Below are 23,203 nucleotides of genomic sequence, written 5' to 3'. Positions count from 1 at the left end.
ATATTTATTCAGGTGACAAATGAGGAGGGCCCAAATTAAAGAGTATTGGAAACGAAATAAGATGCAAGATTCCAAAGATATTTTTAGGGTGTAGATTCTTATGGGATATGGAGACTGAATTTGGGCCAAGGGATGTTTAGAGAGAGAGAAGCCCTGTCATTACTTGGGTATCTCACTGAAGAGTGTAATCAGAAATGTGGAGGAGAAATACATGAAAAGGTAAAAGAGTAAGTTATCCTTTTGTGTGTAACATGTATGTGGAATATATTTTTCATATGTCCATGTTGATGGATATTTTATAGTGTTTTCATTTTTTGCCCATTTTAAAATTGCTGTTCTGATGTCATTTTACATGGATACTGATGCACATAAGCATATATTTATGAAGATGTCTTTAGCTTTGCCATTCATACCAGTTTATTTTTCTGCCAGTTGTGTGTTAGAATTTCAGATGCTGGGCTGGGGATGTGGCTCAGTGCTCAAGTGCCCCCGAGTTCAATCCCTGACACTTGGCATTGTCACTTTGGTTTTTTGGTCAATATGAATTTGAAGTAATATTTCATTGTTATTTTTGGCTTTTTATAATTTTTTTTGGCACTTGGATTTTTTTAAGGCCTTTTAGAGCTTTAGTGGGTATTTCTAATGTTTTATACACCTTTTCCTTAAAGATTTGCAAATTCTTCCAGGTGTGGAAGTGAATATCTATAACCCCAGCTACTTGGGAGGCTGAGGCCAAAGAATCACAAGTTTGAGGCCAGCCTGGGCAACTTAGTGAGGTACTATCTCAGAATAAAAAAATAAAAAGGGTTGGGCATACAGCTCAGTGGAGAGTCCCTGGGTTCAATCTCTAGTATCTTAAAAACAAAAAGAGAAAGAAAGAAAATTTGTGAGGTTTTTCTGTGTGCTGCTAGATGCTGATTCTTTTTTCACTTATATGTATAGGAGATATCTTTTCCCAGTCTGTGTGTGTGTGTGTGTGTTTGTGTTTGAGGGATACTAAGGCTCAAACCCAGAGGCACGTTACCTCTGAGCTACATTCCCATTCCTTTTTTGAGACAGAGTCTCACTAAATTGTTTAGGGTCTCCCTAAGTTGCTTAAGTTCTTGATAAATTGCTGGAGCTGACCTTGGTTGTGATCCTCCTGCCTCAGCCTGAAAAAATAAAAACTATTTCATTAGTCCATCTAATAACTCATGTATTCTTAGTGCATATTTATACTATTCTATGTTAGAATATAAATTAAATCAAATATACTAAAACCTTAAAATGAAATGACTCTTAATTCTCACAGATAATAACAAATACCTATTACTGTCTTTTTAAAGATTATAAAGGGATTTTTAAGGACTTCATTTCTTCTATATAGTATCATTAATTCTGCTTTATCTACTATATCATGTCCATCTGTCTATAAGTGTTCTCTAATGTCATCCATCCTAAAAAGACTACATATCCAAAATCCTTCTTTTACTACAAATCTTCTTCTGGCTATCGCTTTGTTTTCTGCTAAAATTTCACAGTTCAACTTTCCAGAAGAGAGTGGTACATAAACTTTCTCCTTTTCCTTGTCTTTTGTTCATATCTCAATTTACACCATGGGCACTTTCCTATCCTCAGATTCCTGAGTGACTTAGCAGAAATGGACACAGTGGACTACTCCTTAAAAATCTTTCATTTTAGCTTCCATGTTACCAATCTTGATTTTTCTCTTATTTCTCGAGCTTCTACTTTTTACTGTTTGTTTTCTTGTTGTTTTTTTTTTTTTTTTTTTTTTTTTTTTGGTTTTTGTTTTGTTTTGTTTTGTTTGCTGTTTGGCTTTTAAGGTTCATTTTGGTTTGATTCAGTTTTTTTGCAGATTCCTTTACTCATTATTTTTCTCTTTTTCAGGTCTTGGTTCTGAGCTCTTTTATTTCTTGTGTCTTGGTTTAAATTTAATACCTATGTGAGGACTCTACCCATTTTTTTTTTTTTTTTTTTTTTTTTTTGCGGTGCTGGGGATCGAACCCAGGGCCTTATGCTTGCAAGGCAAGCACTTTACTGACTGAGCTATCTCCCCAGCCCTGTTTATTCACTTTTTACATAGATATTCCATAGACCTCTCAAACTTAACAAATTTAACATCTAAAGCCAAACTTTGGTTTCCTCCAAAACCTTTAGCTTAAATTCTTCCTCATTTAGCTACTACCTATCTAGCTTTAGCCATAAAGGGTAATGATCTCTAGATATCTTTCTCTTTACTCTCAATGTCCAAATCCTATTGATTCTCCCTTCAGAATAAAACTTGATTCTGTACACTTCTTTCCTTTGCTACTATCACTGCCCTAGTCTACATTAAAATCTCGTACTGCATCATCATGGAACATTCCTAACCCATCTCTCCACTTTCATACTTGCTCAGGTTTAATCCATTTCTCTCAAAACAGAGTGAAGCCAATTATGTAACCCTCCCTGTTCACTTTGTGTTTTTTTTTAATCTAAGTGTAATTTATTTATAATAAAATTTAATGTTTTAAGAATTTGCTACAGTGTTTCTATTCATAAGTGATGAATCCTCTGAAAAAGAAATTAGGAAAACAACTACATTCACAATAGCCTCAAAAAAAAAAAAAAAATACTTGGGAATCAATCTAACCAAACAGGTGAAAGACCTCTACAATAAAAACTACAGAACACTAAAGAAAGAAATTAAAGAAAATCTTAGAAGATGGAAAGATTTCCCATTTTCTTGGATAGGCAAAATTAATATTATCAAAATATCCATACTTCCAAAGGTGTTATACAGATTTAACACAATTCTAATTAAAATCCCAATGACATTTTTCATAGAAATAGAGAAAGCAATCATGAAATTCATCTGGAAGAACAAAAAACCCAGAAAAGCCAAAGCAATCCTGGGCAAGAAGAGTGATATTGGAAGTATCACAACACCAGATCTTAAACTCTACTGTAGAGCAGTAGTAACAAAAATGGCATATGGCACCAAAATAGACTGGCAGACCAATGGTAGAGAGTAGAAGACAGAGATGAACCCACATAAATACAATCACCTCATACTAGACAAAGGTGCCCAAAACATACAATGGAGAAAAGATAGCCTCTTCAACAAATGGTGCTGGCAAAACTGGAAATCCATATGCAGTAAAATGAAATTAAACCCCTATCTCTCATTCTGTATAAAACTCAGCTTGAAATGAATCAAGGATTTAGGAATTAGACCTGAGACCCTTCACCAAATAGAATAAAAAGTAGGCCCAAATCTTCATCATGTTGGTTTAGAACCAGACTTGCTTAACAAGACTCTCAGAGTGCAAGAAATCAATAGATGGGATGGATTCAAACTAAAAAACTTTTTCTCAGCAAAGGAAACAATAATGTGAAAAGATAGCCTACAGAGTGGGAGAAAATCTTAACCACACACTCTTTAGACAGAGCACTAATCTTCAAAATTTATAAAGAACTTAAAAACCTTTATACCCAAAATACAAAGAACCCCATCAATAAATGGGTTAAGTAACTGGGCAGACACTTCACAGAAGATGTACAGGTGATCAACAAATATATGAAAAAATGTTCATTATCTCTAGTAATTAGAGAAATGCAAATTAAAACCACCCTAAGTTTCATCTAACTCCAATTAGAATGACTATTATCAAGAACACAAGCAATAATAAGTGTTGGCATGGATGTGGGGGAAAAGGCACACTCATACATTGCTGGTGGAGTTGCAAATTGGTGCAATCATTCTAGAAGGCAGTATGGAGATTCCTCAGAAAACTAGGAATGGACCCACCATTCAACCCAGTTATCCTACTCCTCAGTTTATACCCAAAGGATTTAAAATCAGCATATTACATTAAAGCAGCCACATCAATATTCATAGCTGCTCAATTCACAGTAGCTAGATTGTGGACCCTACCTAGATGCCCTTCAATTGATGAATGGATAAAGAAACTGTGGTATATATACACACAATGGAAAATTACTCAGCCATAAAGAAGAATAAAATTATGGCGTTTGCTGGTAAATGGATGAAGTTGGAGAATATCATGCTAAGTGAAATAGCCAAGCCCAAAAAACCAAAGGCCAAGTGTTTTCTCTGATAAGTGGATAATGATATATAACAACAGGAGGTGGTGGCAGGGAATGCAAGAGAAGAATGGAGGAACTTTGGATTGTGTAGAGGGAAATGGGACACAAAGGGTAGGGGACGTAATCATACATGTATGATTACACGAATGGTGTGAATCTACATTGTGTACAACCATAGAAATGAAAAGTTGTACCCCATTTGTGTACAATGAATGAAAATGCAGTCTGTAAAAATAAAAATTTTAAAAGGGGGAAAAAGAATTTACTACAATGAATGTATTACTCATATAACCTCCAGGTTTTGGTACATTTTCAGCACTCCAAAAAGTTGCCTCATGTCTTTTTGGTATTAGAGTCCTCCTTCTATCCCATCTTGGCAGTCACTGATCTGCTTTCTATCACTATTGTTTGGTCTTTTCTGGAATTTTATGTAAACGGAATGATATAGTCTGTATTCTTTCAGGCTTCTTCATAAATCTTTTGAAACTGGCTCCTGTCGCTATATCAGTAGCTCACTCCTTTATTTGTTTTCATGTTATTAATTTGTATTCCTTTATTTTTAAATTTTTTATTTGTTCTTTTCAGTTATACATGACTATGGAATCTATTTTGATATATTTAGACCAACATGGAATATAACTTACTGAGTAATATTTCATGGTATGACTGTTTCACAATTGGTTTATTAATTTACCTATTGATAACCATTGCATTATTTCAGTTTGAGACAATTGTGAATATTCAAGTTACAAGCCCCCTATGTTTTCAGGTGTTTTTATTTCTCTTAGGTAAATTACTAGGCATGGGATTGTGAGATATCATGGTAAGAATTGACAAATGTTTTTCTAAAGTGGTTGTGATAAATTCCCCTCCAGCAATGTATGGGAGTTCTAGTTACTCCATATTATTGCTAACTCTTGGTATTGTCATTAAGTTTTTTTTTTTTTTTATCTATTCTAGTGAGTATAGAGTCTTATATTATATTTTGAATTTCTCTAAAGATGTATGAACAGATTTTCATGTGCTTATTTGCCTGACATTGCTTACACCTAGTCAAATACACCTAGTCAACTATTTTGCCCAGTTTTTTTTTAGTTGTCTTTCTTTCCAATCTTTGTACTTGTTATTTTTTTCTTTGCTTCAGTGAAATTGCACTTTTTGGTACAATGTTAAGCAAAAGTGATAACAGATCTGGTTCTAGGGGAAAATAGTTTATTATTTGACCAGTAAATATGATGAATATTTCTTATAGATGTCTTTTATAGGATTTAGAAAGTTTTCTTCTATTCCTGCTTTGTTGAGAGGTGTTTTAATTTTGCATGTTTTTTTAAATTCATATTGTATTTTGTCACATGCTTTATCTGCATCTATTGAGATGATGGTATGAATATAATCTTTCATTTTTAACTTGCTTGTATGGTGAATTACATTGACCAGTATATTTTAGAGTAAGCCAGTTGGCATTTCGGGAATTAGTCCACTTGGTCATGATGCAGTAGCCTTTTACAGTAGTGTTGGATTTAGCCAGGTTCCATGGCATATGCCTGTAAACCCAGCAACTCAGGAAGCTGAGGCAGGAGGATCATAAGTTCAAGACCAGCCTCAGCAATTTAGCAAGATCCTGTCTCAAAATAAAAAATAAAAAGATGTGGGGATATAGCTCAGTGATAAAGTGCTCCTGGTCTCAATCCCCAGCACCACACCACATATGTGTTTGTATATATATGTATGTGTATATATATGTATGTATATATTTGTATGTATATATATGTATATATGTATATCTATCTAGATATATACATGCATACACACATAAATTATATATATACATTTAGATTTAGATTTGCTAAAATTTTATTGAAGACATTTTTACACAGGTTCATCAGTGTTATTCATTTCCTTGTCCTGTCATTTATTTGTTGGAAATGAGTTTGCAAGATTTCAGCTTCTGTAATTTTTTTTGAAGAATGTAGAATTTGTATTACTTCTTCCTTAAAATGTTCTACATAATTCAATAGTGAAGTTCATCTGAGCCTGAAGAGGTTTTTTGCTTGTTTAAATTGTTTTCAGAACCATGTATTAAACCATGTATTCACCTTTTAAAATATAAATATACTGGCCTGGGATTATAGCTCAGTGGTAGATCATTTACCTAGCATATATATGCAAGGTGCTGGGTTCAATTTAGATTCAATTTATATATATTTTATAAACACACATACACACCCATGTATATATATATACGTTATATATACACACATATATATGTTAATATATAAACATAAACATAACCATTGTTCAGGTTCTCTTTTTCTTTGAGTGAGATTTGGTTGGTATATTTCAAGGAATTTTATGTAAGTCATTGAATTTATGAGCCCAAAGTGGTTCCAAGTATTACTTTATCTTTTTAATGTCTATATTACTTGTAGTTATGTTTCTTCTTTCACTGTTGATATTCATAATTCGTGTTTTTCCTTTTTTTTCCAAGTGACTAGATGTTTATCAAGTTATTGATCCTTTCAAAGAATCAACTGTCAGTTTTATTGAGTTTTCTCAGTTTTCTGTTTTCTTTTCCACTGGTTTCTGCCTTTTATCTTTTATTATTTCTTTCTATTTTTCTGTGGTTTGATTTCCTGGTCATCTTTTGTAGGTTTTAAGAAGGAAATTTAGATCATTTATTTGGAACATTTGTCTTTTTCTTATGTATGCTTTTAATGCTATTAATTTCCCTTTTAAGTACAGCTATAGCTATAATCCATAGACTTTTATGTTTTCTTTTTCTTATTATATGTTATATAAAATATTTATATATATAAAATTTATTACAAATTTATATATAATAAATATAGAAATACATATAATATATAAACATATATTTAATATATAATATAAAACTATATATAATATATTAATATTATATATTATATAAAATATTTTATATTTTTCTCTGTTAATTCTTGTTTGACTGATGGGTTGTTTGGAAATCAACAATTTAAAATTTAGGTTTTTTTTAGAAATTGATACCCATTTAATTTTATAGTGGTCAGAAAATATCTGTTCTATTTCATTGTCTTTCCCTTTGGACCTCTAGCCTGTGAAAATTCTTGGTCAACAAATTATTTAGTTAGAAATGGGTCTCCTCTCTGTGGTTCTTTGCTTCTAAGATTATTCTCTGACTTTCAAGCTGTTCTGCTAGCTTCGAGCTCTGTTTTGTGACACATCAGGTTTTCTTCTGGCTAAGCTATTTGTGGTAAGGTAATGCACTTAATCAGTCCCAATAGATCTTTTGCGTGTAACTCTGTCCTTCAAGATTTCTCTTAAAGACTGAGGTATAGCTTAGTTGGTAGGGTGCTTGCCTCACAAACACAAGGCCCCAGGTTCAATCCCCAGTACCGTAATATTTCTCTCAAGTATATTTCTTTATGTTCTCCATCAGCTATTTTATAGTACCTCTGGTGTCCTTCCCCAGTCAAGCACAGTGTACTTGCAGCTAGGCATTTGGATGGTTTAAATTCTTATTTTGGTTTTTATGTTCTCTGTGGTTCCCTCAGTGCCAGAATTTCCCTCCTTTAAATTTCCATATGTTTACTTAGCCCTGATTTCTGGTCTCTTGTGCCTTTAGTTAATAAACCTGCTTTTTATATTTCTTCCATTTTTTTCAGTTACAGCTGTGAGGTTCAGACAGTATTATTAGACTACAAAACCACAAAGTCACATTTCTTATGCCTTCTAGTTAATGTTTTTCCAGATTAAACTCTCCTCTGTTTTTTTTTCTTTTGAATGCTTTCCATTATCTTTAGTTTCTTTTTTCTTTTTTTCTTTTTGCAACACAGTTTTCATAATTATCATCTGTTTAGGATTCTTATGACTGCTTCATTACTCTATTAATACCAGACGTTGTCTCCTCAAAAGTAAATTACTTTATTTTTTTCAAAAACATTTTACCTGACTCCAGAGGTAGCATGTGACCTAGCCTAGCCACTCTAAACATCATATTTTCTAGACAGGAGTGATTTGTTAAGATAACATGATCAGGTCTGGCTACTCAAAGCAAAAGAGACCACATTGTAGGATTTTTGTTGACTTTAGGATGCCCTTTTTGCCATTCCACAAACTTTTGAGGAAGGATACATCTGAGGGAGTACAATCAAGAGAGGAGAGACAAATTGGCTCTTGGTAAACTTTCAATACAGCTCCTCCATTTAATGTGAGCCTTTCCCAAAAGTTTTTGAGTTATGTGAATCATTAAACTAACCTTTTCACCCACTGTATTGAATATTTTGTGTATTTCAACCTGTTTAATAAATAAGGTTGCACATTGTTCTTCATCTAAACTTGCCTACTTCTTCAGATTTATGTGGTGTCATTCTTACTCTGGTCTATTATCTTTTAGCCTCTCTGGCCAATCACTTCTTCTGATACAAAATTTTCTTCTCAAGATCTCAAATTTGCTCTCCCTCTGTCTGAAACATCTTCTTTAAACTGATGCTTTCTCATGCTTTGTCTTAGATTAAATGTCCTGAGATCATGTGATAGTTAATTTTACTTGTCCTCTTGACCTGGGACACAGGATGCCCCAATTAAACATTATTTCTGGATATGTCTATAAGGGTATTCCCGGGTGAGATTAGCATTTGAATCTGTGAACTAAGTAGAACAAATTGCCCTACCAGAATGGGAGGGCATCATTCAGATCCTTGAGGACTTGCATAGAACAAAAAATAGAGGAAGAGGGAGAGAATTTGTTTCGTCTGCCTGACCACTTGATCTGAGAAACACATCTTATCTCACAACCGAGAGTTATACCATCAACTATGAACTTCTCAGAACCGTGCCAACCAGCTTTCCTGGGTCATCTTCCCCAATCTCATGTGCCAATTCCTTATAATAAATCAATGAATCCTATTGGTTCTGTTTCTGTGAAGAATCTTGACTCATATGGACTTTAATTAGAAATGACTCCACTGATCATTGTGTCTAGGTAATTGCTCCACTATTACCTATCCCAGTACCTATTAATTTCCTCCATAGCACTCTTCTCAGGTGTGTAATTATATATTTAGTATTGTTTTATTTGTCCTTTCTTTTATGTTTAAAGGGTAGGAACCATAACTGTTTTCTTCTACCAATATATATCTGGTCAGTTCCTGGCATAGAATACATAAGAGAAGAGATGAATTTGTAGGACTAACACTTGAAAATTGGATAATAAATTAACTTTGATTAATAAGTTTTCTGACTCTTTCTGCCAACCATAATGGTGTGCTTGAATGTCCTGGACGACGCATCAACACTGCCAAAAGAGAGACAAACACCAAATTTTTTTAAGCATTCTTCAGAGTCATCATTCAGTCTCTGATGATAAAGCATGGTTACATTGGCAAATTGGAATTATCAATGATCATAGAGCTGAGAAGCTTGTGAGAACAATCTTCTTCAGATTTATGTGGTATTGTTCTTATTCTGTCATAGACAGGTTAAACAGGTATAGAACAATCAGTCCCAGCTTTGATATACAACTCAAAGATGTAGAAAAGTGTCAGAATATTCTGTTCCCATTCTCAGTTGGGTTTCATTATACTGAAAAGCTCAGCTGACAACATTGATCATGAAGAAGTAAGACAAAAACACATGGGAGGGAAAATCTTGGAATTGTTTTTGCAGTGATATAATATATGCAAATAAAATGCCTCAGTGGAAAAATTTTTTTCAGGACTCTGACTCTGTACTGCTCTGGTAATAGCAAGGTGACTCTACAAGTTTAGCATTGTAAACTACAGGGTAAGGAATATTAAAATATCAGTTGACCTTACTAAAAAGGCAGTGCATTAAAAAAAAAAAAAAAAAACAGAAAATCAAAAGTTAGGTTTTAATTGGAACTTATTTGAAAGATAGCCAGGACTTAAATTTATTTAATAAAGATTCATCAAGAGAATGTGAGAGACCTTCTCTGGAGGATTTGTAGATAAAGCCAAAATTTCTTTGAATATTTATACTATAATATCAACCATTATAACACCATTTTCCTTTTTAGTTGATTTGTCAGTGCTATAGGTGTCTACAAATCCTAAATAAAGTCTCTCAAAATTCCAATTGTCTAGCTTTTTTAGTGGTATTTTTAAAATGAGAGGTTTAATCACAAGCCATTAAGTATTTTTGAAATATTATTTTACCTATCTTTTGTTAGAAATTGCTGTAGAATGAGACCTGCCCATGGAGCTAAAATATCCCCATCAGTTCTCGGCCACTGGTTCTTGCAATCTTGCAGGAAGAATTTCAAGAATCACACATAGTAGCAGGCAGGAGTTTACTAGAAAGATGTAGAAAACAGATATTCAAGATAGACTGAACAGGTTACCTCAGGGAGATAAATAAGGGTCTGAACTTGAAAGCTTGCCCCATCTCTGAAATAGGTAGATGCAGATACTGGTCCTAGGAAGTCTTGCTCCATTTGACATGATGAGGAAGGCTCTAAAGGATTAAAACTGTGAAATTTCTTCTTTTTTCCTAATGTATCCCTTTACCTGCTTCCTTACTACCCTTTAAAAACAAAAACAAAACCCTCTGTTCCTTCCAGAGCTTTTCGGAGATGGAACTTTTGAGACAGTGAAGTTTTTTTCCATCTTCTAAAGTTGGCTTTGAATAAAACCCACTTTTCTACCAATTTGACTTTGAGTATCTTGGGAGTGGAGAGCATTATGACTAAACTAACCTTTCTCCCCTGGCCAGTATTAGACTTCCCATGACAGTTTCTTTTGTACTTGAATGCTTTGATAAAGTTCTGTATTATCCTCAGACCTATGACCTGTGGACTCTTTATGATGCATGTCTGATTTCATCTTGTAAGTTATCACCCTTTGTTGTCCTCCTATATATACATCTATTCATGGCTGACTAACATATATAATTTATATGTTAATTTATATATAATTATATATATTATATTATATATATTATATATTATATAATTATATATTATATATTATTATATATTATATATAATAATTTATATATAATTTATATATAATATAAATTTGTAGTTTTAATTTGGAATTTCAGAAGTAAATTACTCAAGAAATATAATACATCGAAATCAATTAACTACTCCTAAAAATAAACCAAGTGTTATGGGGTTAAATTGTTTCCTCATCAAGGGATAGGTGATATAGCTCAGTGCTAGGGAACTTTTCTAGTATGCATGTGCGAGGACCTGGGTTCAATCCCCAACACTAAATAAAAATAGAAAAAAAAAATGTCTTCTCTGTCAAAAAAGATATGTTGGATTCCTTACTCCACTTTTAACTCAATACTTTAGAGTGTAGCCTTATTTGGAGGTAGGTCCTCATAGAGTTGATCAAGTTAAAATGAGGCTAGTAGATAGACCCTAAACTAATGTGACTTGTATCCTTATAAAAATGGAAATTTGGACACAAAGACGAGCATAGAAAGAGAAATGTATCTGAACGCATAGAAAGTATACCTAAGGTACCAGAAACTTGAAGAGAATCATGCAACAAATCCTTCTCGAACACATTCAGAGGCAGCAACGCCCACCAACACCTTGATTTTAGACTTCTAGCTTCCAAAACTGTGAAACAATAACTTTCTGTTGTTCTAAGTTACTCAGTTATGGTATGTAGGATTATGGTAGTCCTAGCAAACTAATACACATGGTATGTTTTTTTCAGTGCCAATTTTAATAATTTCTGTTATTTATGGGAAAACTGAATATTTTTATTTATTGAAACATAAAGTAAAACAATATTTTTGAACTAGATTCCTTTTTTCATCTTTTCCTATTTTTTATTAAAGTGTAATTCTATTTGAATATATAAGTATATATGAAATGTTTATTTTTGGCATTTTAATCTATGACTTCTAAATCATTTTATTTGATTGATTGATTTTGGTACTGGGGATTGAATCCAGGGGCACTGTACCTCCAAACTATATCCCCCCCTTTTTACTTTAAAACAGGGTCTCACTAAGTTTCTTCAGGGCCTCTCTAAATTGCTGAGACTGGCCTGGAACTTATGGTCCTACTGCCTCAGCCTCCTGAATTAGTTGGATTATAGGTGTGCACCACCATTCCTGGCTTCTAAATCCTTTCATTAAATCTAACAAAGGTGCTTATTACAAAACTCTTCTTAACTTCTAACATCAGTTATCACCTGAGTGATACAAATTGATAAATCATTTGCTATATTGAATCAGAAGATTGTTCACTACATTTAGTGGCAGTGTTTGCTCCTAATCACTTGTTTCCTAATAAAAATATTATTTAAAGAGAAAATAATAACTTTATGGTAGAGAATTCTGGCAGACAGCAGCTTAACCAAGTGATAAAATTAGCATCACCAATATTACATCATAGCAATATTATGGGCCTCAGATATCTTATTCTGAGAAGGGTATATTGAGTGTACGTCCCAGTAATATGATAGAAAGCACCAGACAAACCCAAACCCAAATTGTGCAACATGTATAATCTCTTCAGTGTATCCACTGTATCAAAGTAATAGAGACAATACTGAGAAACTGTCACCAATTAGAGAAAACAAAGGAAACAACAAAAATGAAATGTAACACGGGCCCTAGATTGGATCTTGAGACAGAGAAATGATTTAACTGCAAAAACTAAACAAATATTTTAGTTAATTACCAGGGGCATATGGGTTCAGAGGACTTAGTTAATAGATGGCAGACTCTATTGCTCTGGGCCCACATTGAGGCAGCATATTTTGGGGCAAGAGCCCAATGGAGGAAAGTCACTCAGCTCCTGATGGGGTCAGGAAGTAGGATGCGGGTGGGGGCAGAGAATGGGGAAGAATGTACCCTTCCAAGGCATGACTCCCAGTGACCCACATCCTCTAGCCATGCCCTACCTGCCAACAGTTTCTGCCCAGTCATTCAAGATAGAATGGACTGATTAGGTTACAGCTCTCACAATCCAATCATTTTACCTCTGAATATTCCTGCATTGACAAGAGCTTTAGTATAGGTTCAGAGCATTAGTTTAGTATTTATACTATTTGGATCTTGTGAGAGAGAAAAATCTTATTATTCATTAATATTAATAAAGACAGGGTTACCGTGTTTCATTACTGACATACTGTCATTTGTGTACTGCTTTTAATCACTTTTATATGTATTGCCTAAGAGAATTTTAAAACTCTGCTGAAAAACCTTGGATTGCAGATGTATATTAATTTTCATTATGAAAAATGTGTACATTGTTACTTATCTGTTAAAACAGAACTAGCAGAATTTGCATTCATAATGTGGAAACTGCTTGAATATTAATATCTGTTAAAAAGGAATAATCGTTGTCTTCAAAAGGTCTTATCATTGTATTATATAATTTCTCCATTTGCAAGTGATTTCTCTGAGGAAGACATTACAAGTTTTTAATAAGTATGGGTTTTATTTGTGAGTATCTACTGATATTAAGTACATCAGTATAGGAGAAATATACAAAAGTGGATCACTTTAATATTCAAAGAAGTTTGTTTTATAGCCATAAGGTTATTAGAGACTATTTGACTTGGATTTTGTTTCATATAAGAAGATTCTTTCTGCTTTTTTATTAATATAGAATATACTTTAACTGTGATTATAGGATTCACTAAGCTGTCACCAGTCTGTGGCCAAAATTCCCCTGTGAACTGTAGCTTCAAAGTTTAAGGTAGTTAAAGGGTAAGGTCATTGTTCTGGCAATGGAACCAAAGATGTAATCAAAACAGCATTACTACTGTATAAGAAGATTAAAGCCACAACATAGACATCATTAAATTAGCATTGATTACCCAATGAGCCAGAGAGCTTTTAGTAGTAACACTGTGAGTGACTTTTGCAATTAGAGCGGAGAAAAAGTGAAGGATGCTTGTGCATATTTTTTGAGGTGCTAGGGATTGAAAAGATGTATACTTTTAATCATTTAAAGAATGGCTCCTGCCAAATGTGGTGACACACACAGGCCATCCCAGCAACTCGGGCTAAAGCAGGAGGATAAGTTCAAGGCCAGCATCAGCATTTTATCTAAGCCCTCAGCAACTTAGTGAGACCCTGTCTTAAAATTTTAAAAAAATTTTAAAAGGACTGAGAATGTAACTCTGTGATAAACTCCCCTGGGTTCCGTCCCTAGTACCACCAAAAAAAAAAGAATGACTCCTGATTAACTCCAGTTTGGTTTTTTGTTTGTTTGTTTGTTTTTGGTGTGTGTATGTGGTGCTGGGGATGGAAACCAGAGGCTTATGTATGCAAGGCAAGTACTCTACCAACTGAACTATATCCCTAGCCCATGATTCTAACTTTTTAAAGGAAGAATCAGAGAATTGAAACTACTATTTAGGAGTTGCCCACAGCAGGTATCAGATGTGTTGTCTCTGCCAACTGTTAAGTTTGTTTTGTGCAATGTTTCATAGAGTAAAAATGATTAAGAAAAGGCTTTTTCCTCTATAACTTTATACCATATTAAGGATGTTATAAAAGACAGATGAATAGTATATTATGAATATTCAAAGGAGGAATGAAACATATTTCAGAGATCCACAAACACTTCTTGGGCAGTATGATTTTGAGACAGTAAGGAATATATAGGATTATGAATGGCAGAAGGCAAAGAGCATGTTGTATAGGTTTGGAGGTTCTGAAGAAGAAATAATGTGACAAAAAGTACAGTGGTGGGAAACATTTGTCAGGTACTATGTTTCAGAGTGTGCCAGGTATTGGACATATTGGGAAAAATGAGATTAAGTTTTCACTCTCACAGAGCTAAAACCCTGGCTTAGAATTCATTTGCCTTAAGGTGATGGTTCAAACAGTGGAAGCATATGAAATAACTGAGGGAGAAAGCAACTGAGAGGAAAACGTGATAGCTGAATAAAACCATTAGGAATGCTTATTTAGGGAAAAAATGAAAAATTCAATAAATATGGCGGCAGTATTATTGAAAGATATATAGTTAATAAGGTCAAGAGAGTTCCATCACCTGGCACTTAAGGATGAAGGTAGTTTTTAATAAGAAAGAAAGAATCAGGATTGAAAATAGTAACTGTGGTGGTGCACACCTAAAATCCCTGCCGAGACAGGAGGATCTTAAATTTGAGGCAACCTCAGCAATTTAGGAGGACCCTGTCTCAAAATAAAAAATAACAAAGGGCTGGGGATGTAACTCTATAGTAGAGCACCCCTGGGTTCAATTCCAGTATCAAAAATAAATAAAGATCAATGGGATTTAGTAATTAAGCAAACTTCAGTCACCTTACTGACCAAGTAGAATTGAGTCTTGGGGAGGACTAGGGATGAGTTTAGTGGTAGAGTGCTTGCCTAGAAGTGAGATTTGGGGATAGCACAAATATTCAAGATTCTGAGAAGTTAAGACTTTTAACACAGTTCAGATATTTGATGGGATTGAGAGGGATTGTACATAGGGTCAAGTGTTGACATTGGGAGAGACCAGAAGTCGTAGTGAGAAGGGAACAAAAATGTGGTTAACAAACATTAAAGAATTTTAAGATCTTGAAAGTGTTAGAATTTTATATGATCAAATTTAGCATTGGCCTAAATGGAATCAAAAAGGAGTAAAAGACAAAGTGGTAATTCAAATGAAAAACAAAAACAAAACAAACAAAACAAAAAACCAGAATCAGGGATTGATGACAATAGTGCAAAGGGAACTAGAAAGCATACTTGCAAATTTAAATAAAGACTCAATGCAGTTCCTATTCTGATAGATCTTTGGTGTCAGTCACATGGATGTTGTTCTGCTGAATTGAGTTATTCAAAAAATATTTATTGTTAGATGCAATAGCATGCACCTGTAGTCCCAGCTACTCGGGAAGTTGGGTGAATCACTTTAACCCACAAGTTGGAGACCAGCCTGGGCAACATAGCAAGACCTTATAAGCCAGTATTTTAGGTTTTTGAAATCTGTTTTTGAGTCCTATGTATGTCAGTACCAATTAGTAATATTGAAATACTAACTACTTTTACACAAGATAGTATAAAAATAGTCTTGTACTGTTTAAATTATGTTCAAACTGAATTCCTTAAGGTCAAGGGTTGTGTCTTATTTATCTTTCTATGCCAGTATCCTTCTATGCTTGTATTCTGGTAGATTATACATGGAATTACTGTGATTTTTAAGAAGGTAGTAGTAAACAGTATGAAATTATAAATAGTATTACAGTCTTTTAAAGAAAAGCATACTTTTTATATCACAGATGGTGATTCTTTCTATAAAGGCACTATGTAATGAAACTGAAAAAGTATTTTACTTCTGTAGTATGATGATTTCCAGATGTAACAGGAAGTCTCTTGTGTGGATAGTTCTGATAATGCTGGGGATTACTATTATCATTATAATGTAGTATTCTTGGGGATTTTTTGTTGTTGTTGTTTGTTTGCTTTGTTTTGCAGTGCCGGGGATCAAGCCCAGGGCCTTGCACATGTTGGGCAAGAGCTCTACCACTGAGGTTTATCATCCCAGTGTTCTTTACTAAATACAAAAGTAAATCTTTTCTCACTAATAAGGAATAGTTCCTATACATTCAGTTGTCACTTGGGTACTTTATCTGCTTCAATTATTTTAGCCAAGAATGTTAGCAGAATAAGAAAGTAGAGTAAGATAGCTTTTATTTATACTCCCTTCTCTGCAGTGTTGCCAGACATAAGTGTAATTCTGTGTGCAGGTCTATTCGTGTTTTTTGTTTGACTCGATGGTGAATAAAGCCCATGCTTTGTTGAAATTTTCTACTCAATTGCATGTAGATGCCACTTATTTATTTCCTTATTTGGTACAAGGGATTGAACCCAGGCACCCACTTTGCCACTGAGCTGCACCCCCAATCCTTAAATGTCACTTTTTTAGAGCCAGTTTCCAATCCTTGATAATTTCAATTGTTCTGACTTTTTATAATATTTTGTATAGTTTTGGTAGCTTACCCCCACAAATTTCTTTGTATTAAATTATGATTTTATATATATATATATATATATATTATATACAGTTGACAAAGATTATTTTAGAGTTATTACTTGATAAAATATATATGATAGCTGGCTATAAGATGTTCAAAGGTGGAATGTTCAGTTCTACTTGCTTATGAGGAACATTGATAGAGAAAGAAATATAATAGGAAAATTTAATTAATTATTATATGTTTATAAATAAAACACTGGACTAAGCACATTGAGTCAGGAAGTTAATTGATGGTTGAGAACCAGAGATTTTACACATAATCCCAAATGAAAAGAAATATTTAAGGTTATAAGCTCTTTCTTAGAGAAACTAGCTGGGTGTCTGAGAATTTGCCAAAATAACGACAACAATAAACTAACAGAAACACCCAATCTTTCTGGTGGTCTGTCACTAGTCTTAAAGATAGTAATGTGTGGGAAATTATGTTTGTAGTAGCATGCCCTATTTAAACTCACCTTCAGTGCTAATGTAGTCTAGAACTCTGATAACACCAAAAAGTAACAATTTACCAGTCTGTCCTTCCGTTCTTCTTTCCTGCCTTCTTTCTCTTTTTAATTCACCAATTTTCTATTTAGACTTTGAAACAACAAAAACAAAAATTGACTGACTTAGAAAAGACATCCAAGTCTATACCCTCTCCTTGTTCTCACAGTTCTTTTGTGGGCCTTCCTTATAAAGACACTTCAAGGATTTTCCATGTTATATCTAGTTACTGCTTTATTGTACTGGAAGCACTACACTGAATCAGAACTTTTTTCCTTATAGGCTGATAGAAACCATACTTGGTGTAATTTATTAAAAGCTTAGTTAAAGTTGTTTGACTCTTCCAGGCTGGGGATGTAACTCATTGGAAAAATACTTGCCTAGCACACTTGAGGCCCTGGATTCAGTTGCCACCACTGAAAAGAAATAAATTTTAAAAAGTCATTCAAATCTTCCTATTTCAATAAGTAATATGCAGTACTTCCATAAAGAATATAAGGTGTATATTAGTTTGTGTGGGTCCACGCTGACTCTTTTTTAGGATTATCATTTGGTTTTCAGGGAGCAAAAATAAGCGAAGAGGAGAGACTTGGTTGACAACTAAATGATAACAGTATATTCATTTTTAACTTAAGTTTTTAATTTACTTCAAACATACTGTATTAAAATTAAAGTTGCAATGCATGATGAGGGCTCATAAGCAGGAGATAATAAGGGAGCCTTATTTGATTTTAGCACAGAGCACAACAGTAGTTTTCACAAAGTAAATTTTTAAGCTACCCTGAAATATTGGGTTCCATATTTTTGTTTTCATAGTAATGTCAGAAAACCTTTATTAGTTCCTGAAAGTAAAAGGAAGTTTTCCAAGTGTTAAAAAGATTTTCTGTCAAATCCCTATAAAGTATGAAAAATAAGTTGTTTTGATCATATGACACTTTAGCCTGGTCTTATGACACTTAATATTAGATTCTCTTCAGAGTAAAGTTAGAGATTGAATAATCACACTCTATTGAGTTGAATATTGTATTACTATTAGAAAGTTAAGAGATGATTTGTATATTGATAACCATCTGTGAAGCCATTTAGAAAAAGTCTTAGTTCATTCATTAATTCCTTATGGTATTATGCTAGAATATCCTACCTTTTTGGTATCCAGATACTCTTCTTACCCAAAAGGTATTAGAGAACAGAGCTTTAATTCTGGCACATGGAAACTGGCATCTTTTTACCTATAAAATACACAATAATTTGAGTAATGACTTAGTAATAATTTGAGCCTATTGCATTCATTTTCAACTTTAGCTTAATAAGTGGTTTTCATTTTCCTTTCTATGGGAAGAAATTGGTATTATATAAATGTACATTCGTATACTTCCTTAGTTCAAATAACTTTAAGGAAAAATATTTACTTAAAACATTGGTTCTGAAATCTGAGATTCAAAGTGAATAAAGTTATACCATTCACTTTTATTTTTTAAAGTAGACTCATGTTTCTAGGAACATCTTATGCTGTTGGGCTCAAAGAATAGAAATGTAGAACAAAATGTAAAATAAAAATTAAGTAAATAAGAAATTATTATAAATTTTAACTATGAACGCTGAAATCAGATAAATCTCATGTTTTTATAGTACAACTTTAAGTGTGTTTTTTTCCCTCCCAGGACATTTATTCAGAGCAGCTGGGGATCAACCGTTTAACCTGTCCACAGTGTCGAGTGCCTTCCCAATGGTCAGCCACCCAGTCTTTGGTCTACATTCAGCCAGCTCAGGGCATTCAGAATTTGGTGGTTTGGGGACACTTGGTACACCCACAGCCTTAGCCGCACATCCCCAACTAGCATCTTTTCCAGGTAAACATCTGTTACAAACAGTGTTCAAGGAAAGGAGGAATGCTTGAAAATGTTCAAGCAATAATTTGTTTGTAAAAAAATAAATAAATAAATAAAAATAAATAATTTGTTTGTGAAATTTAACAAAAAAATAATCTAATGCCTGGTGTATTAAAACTCTTGTACAAGAACTGGCTCAGTCTTATTTATAATGTGCAAAAAAAGAGACAAAAATCAAAAAACTGTGTATGTTGGATGGCACAGGAATTAATCAGTTGTTCAGGTGTTTGATAAGATACATAGGCATTTGCCATAGAAAGGAACCATTAAATCAGGTTTTTCTGATGTATTTTATTGAGATAATATGCAGAAAATATATATATGTAGAACTTGAATTTTTCTCAGCTTTTTTTTAAAAACAATTATTTAACTTACAATGTGAAACTAAAGTCCAGTTCTTATAATGAATAGTTTTATACTTTTATTTTAGATTCTTAATTCTTTTCACTTTTTAATCAAGATGAGATTAACTCTTAAGTTTCTATATTTTTCCTTATTTGATCAAAATAACTATAGAGGTACACCACTTCAAGATAAGGGGACCATTAGTTAAGGCTTACCTGGATGAATAAACTTTAATTTCTTTTGTTATATTATCTTGAAAAGATAAACTTGAATGTATTTTCCAGTGATTGATTTTCCTTTAATACCTTTAATAACTTTTTCAAGCAATGAATTTTTTTTTTTTTTTGAGTTGTAGGTGGACACAATACCTTTATTTTACTTTTATGTGGTACTGAAGATCGAACCCAGGTCCTCACACATGCTAGGCAAGTGCTCTACCACTGAGCCACAACCCCAGCCCCAAGGAATGCATATTTTAATGTATGTAACATAGTTTAAAACATTAAAGTTTGATTTTAGAGAAAACCAGACCTGAATTTAAATCTGAATTTGTTGCTTAGTCGTTGTGTATTCTTGAACAAGTTATCTGAGCTCTCAACTTCAGTTTTCTTACTTGAAAAATGAGAATGATAATTATAATACCAGCCTTATATGGTTCTTGTGATGATTAGAGGAAATAAGGATGTTCAGTACTGTATACAGTGTCTGACATATATCATTAGTCCATAATTAGTAACTATCATTATTTTATTTTTCTCACTTTAATAATTAATAAATTTTCAAATGAGCCAGGTGTGGTGGTTTACCCTTTAAACCAGCTCTACTTGGAAGGCTGAGGCAGAAGAATCTAAAGTTTGAGGCCAGCCTACACAACTTAGCAAGACCCTATCTCAAAGTGAAATTTAAAAAAGGGCTGGAGATGTAGTACATGTTGAGTATTTGCCTAGCTTGTGTGAGGTCCTGGATTAGTTCCTGCTCCCTATTTATTTTACTATAAAAATAAACAAACAAACAAATAAATTGTCTCATGCTTCTTTAAAAGGAAAAGTGTCATTTAAAAACTTTGTAGAAAGGATAAATGCTTAAATGTGTATTTCAAGTACTATTTAGTGAGTCATATTTCTTTCAGTGTTTAGAAGAGAGGGGATGATGGGGAGGATAATATAAGTAGACAGGTGAAGTCTTAAACAAAGTCTTAACATTTTGTTTTAAAAATAGTAATAGGAGCTTATTTCATTCCATTTTTAGTATGGTTGCTTAGCAGGGTAAGCATTCAACAGATATTCCTAAAATATAAGATTGCTGAAAAAGTCAAAAGAGATAATAATTTAGTTACTGGTATCTGAAATGTTTTTATTATTTTATCAATTTATTATAGTATTGCTTTTGAACATTTCTAAGCCACAGTATAATTACTATATTACTAAAATCAATAATATCTGCACTGGAATGATAGTTGACAAGTGTAAAGTCACTCATCTGAACTTCATAATAATGTTGATACTTCCACTTTATGAAAAGTATTTAAAAACTTCCCCAGCCTACATAAATTATTTACATGTTCTGTGTACTAGGCCAGTTACTTGGAGGAATACACCAATATAATATATTTTTGTTTTCTTATAGTTTTTAGGGAATGAATAAACAGACAATTATATTACATAGTCTTGGTGTTAAAAGTATGCCTATATGAGAATACTTCTTTACCAAGGAGTAGCAATTGTGCTTGGTTTTAGAGGACTCATTTTGGTTAAGTTGTAGATTTGGTATAATGGCTAATTATGAATGCTCTATAACTGACTTTATTCAGAAGGGTAACCAAATTGCCAAATTTTTTAAACCACCCCATAAGTAAATGGAAAGAAGACATTACTAGGAATATTAAATGAAGAATAATTTGTTTTTAAATTTTATGTACTTCCAAAGCATTCTTCATTTCAGATCAAATCTGCAAGTGTAAAATTATTTAATGGATATTAGTATAATAATATTATTTTTATTTTATAGAGAAATAGTATTTCATGATATTTTTTTTTTTTTTTTTTTTTTTTTTTTTGGCAGTGCTGGGGATCGAACCCAGGGCTTTGTGCTTGCAAGGCAAGCACTCTACCGACTAAGCTATCTCCCCAACCTGTAATTTCTTTTAAATATTTAAAATTTTGGGTCATTATATTTTAATGTGATAATACCATGAATTTTTGTGAAATATCTGTCTCCTTCAAGTATGGTTTTAAAATTCTGTTACATCTTCTAGGTTCAAATTAGGATTTAGTGTATTCTCTGAAATATTATAATATTTTAGTTGAAAATGATTAATATTGATATGCTGTTACCTCTTATGAATATGCTTAGAAATTTGTAACACTTATTTATGTAATCCTTGTTCTGTACTTTTCATTTTACAAACAAGCTAGTTTGTGAGTAAATTTTGTAAATTTTCTTAAATTTGGAAGATAAGTAAATTTGTCAGGTGAAAAAAAATTATATTTTTTCTATGAAATAATATCAGACATTTGTAAAGTTTATATTCAGAAGTTCTACTGTTTTATTTTTATTTAATTCATCTTATTTAGTTGTTTTGTATTATCTTCATGGTATCCTATTATTTATAATATATATTTTCCTATTATTTTCTCTAATCTTTACTAGGTACTTGTTTACCCATTGACATTTGGAAGTAAATTTTAATTTTTTTTTCTGAGTTTGGTTATGTCTAAAATATTTGAGACTTACTATACTTTGATTACTTACCAATTTGTTAGTTGTTTATAAAATCTATACATTCAACTTTAAGATTTACAAATACAGACTGTTTTAAGTGATACAATTTTGGGGGGTAAACCTTAGTTCTTTTCCATGAGTGAGGCAGAACCTAGTTTTCAAACCTATAAATGACAATATCAACTGTGTTGGTACAAGTCCAAAATAAACATCTTCTCTTCCTATCTAAATGCACTTCTCTTTTTAAACAAAAAGTGGTGAATAGTTAATGTTTTGTTAAGTTATTTTGGGTTCATTTCCCATTATTTGGGCATGGTTGAATACACATGGGTGTCATTTCGCTAGCAACACTTTCCTGGAGGATAGTGTTCACAGTTTTCTATTTGTTTTGTTTTTTTTTTTTTAGATCTCTGAGAATGGTAGCAACCACAAACATTTCATTTTTTTTAAACCAGATTACCACATTAGATAACAAAAGTGCATATCACTAAAGTATTTTTAACAAAGGAATATTTCTAGAATAATTTTAAAGATCATATAATAAAATACACTGATAACATTGAGTTTTACCTGCACTACACTGTACGGTTTTTCCCTCTAAGTTTCCCGTGGGTACAACAAAGAATATACCATATCTTTTAAGATTGGCCTGAAAGATAACGACTGAATTTATGAATCTAGTGAATTAGCCAGG

General features: G+C 32.8%; 1 protein-coding gene across 1 annotated transcript in view; it reads left to right on the top strand.

Annotated features, from left to right (window-relative positions):
- Baz2b (bromodomain adjacent to zinc finger domain 2B) overlaps positions 1-23,203 on the top strand; it is a 159,975-nt gene that overhangs the window by 3,104 nt on the left and 133,668 nt on the right.

Source organism: Sciurus carolinensis, chromosome 3 (assembly GCF_902686445.1).
Source record: "Sciurus carolinensis chromosome 3, mSciCar1.2, whole genome shotgun sequence".
Taxonomy (NCBI): domain Eukaryota; kingdom Metazoa; phylum Chordata; class Mammalia; order Rodentia; family Sciuridae; genus Sciurus; species Sciurus carolinensis.
Note: the sequence above shows the minus strand (reverse complement) of the source record. Positions and strands in the feature narration are given on the sequence as shown.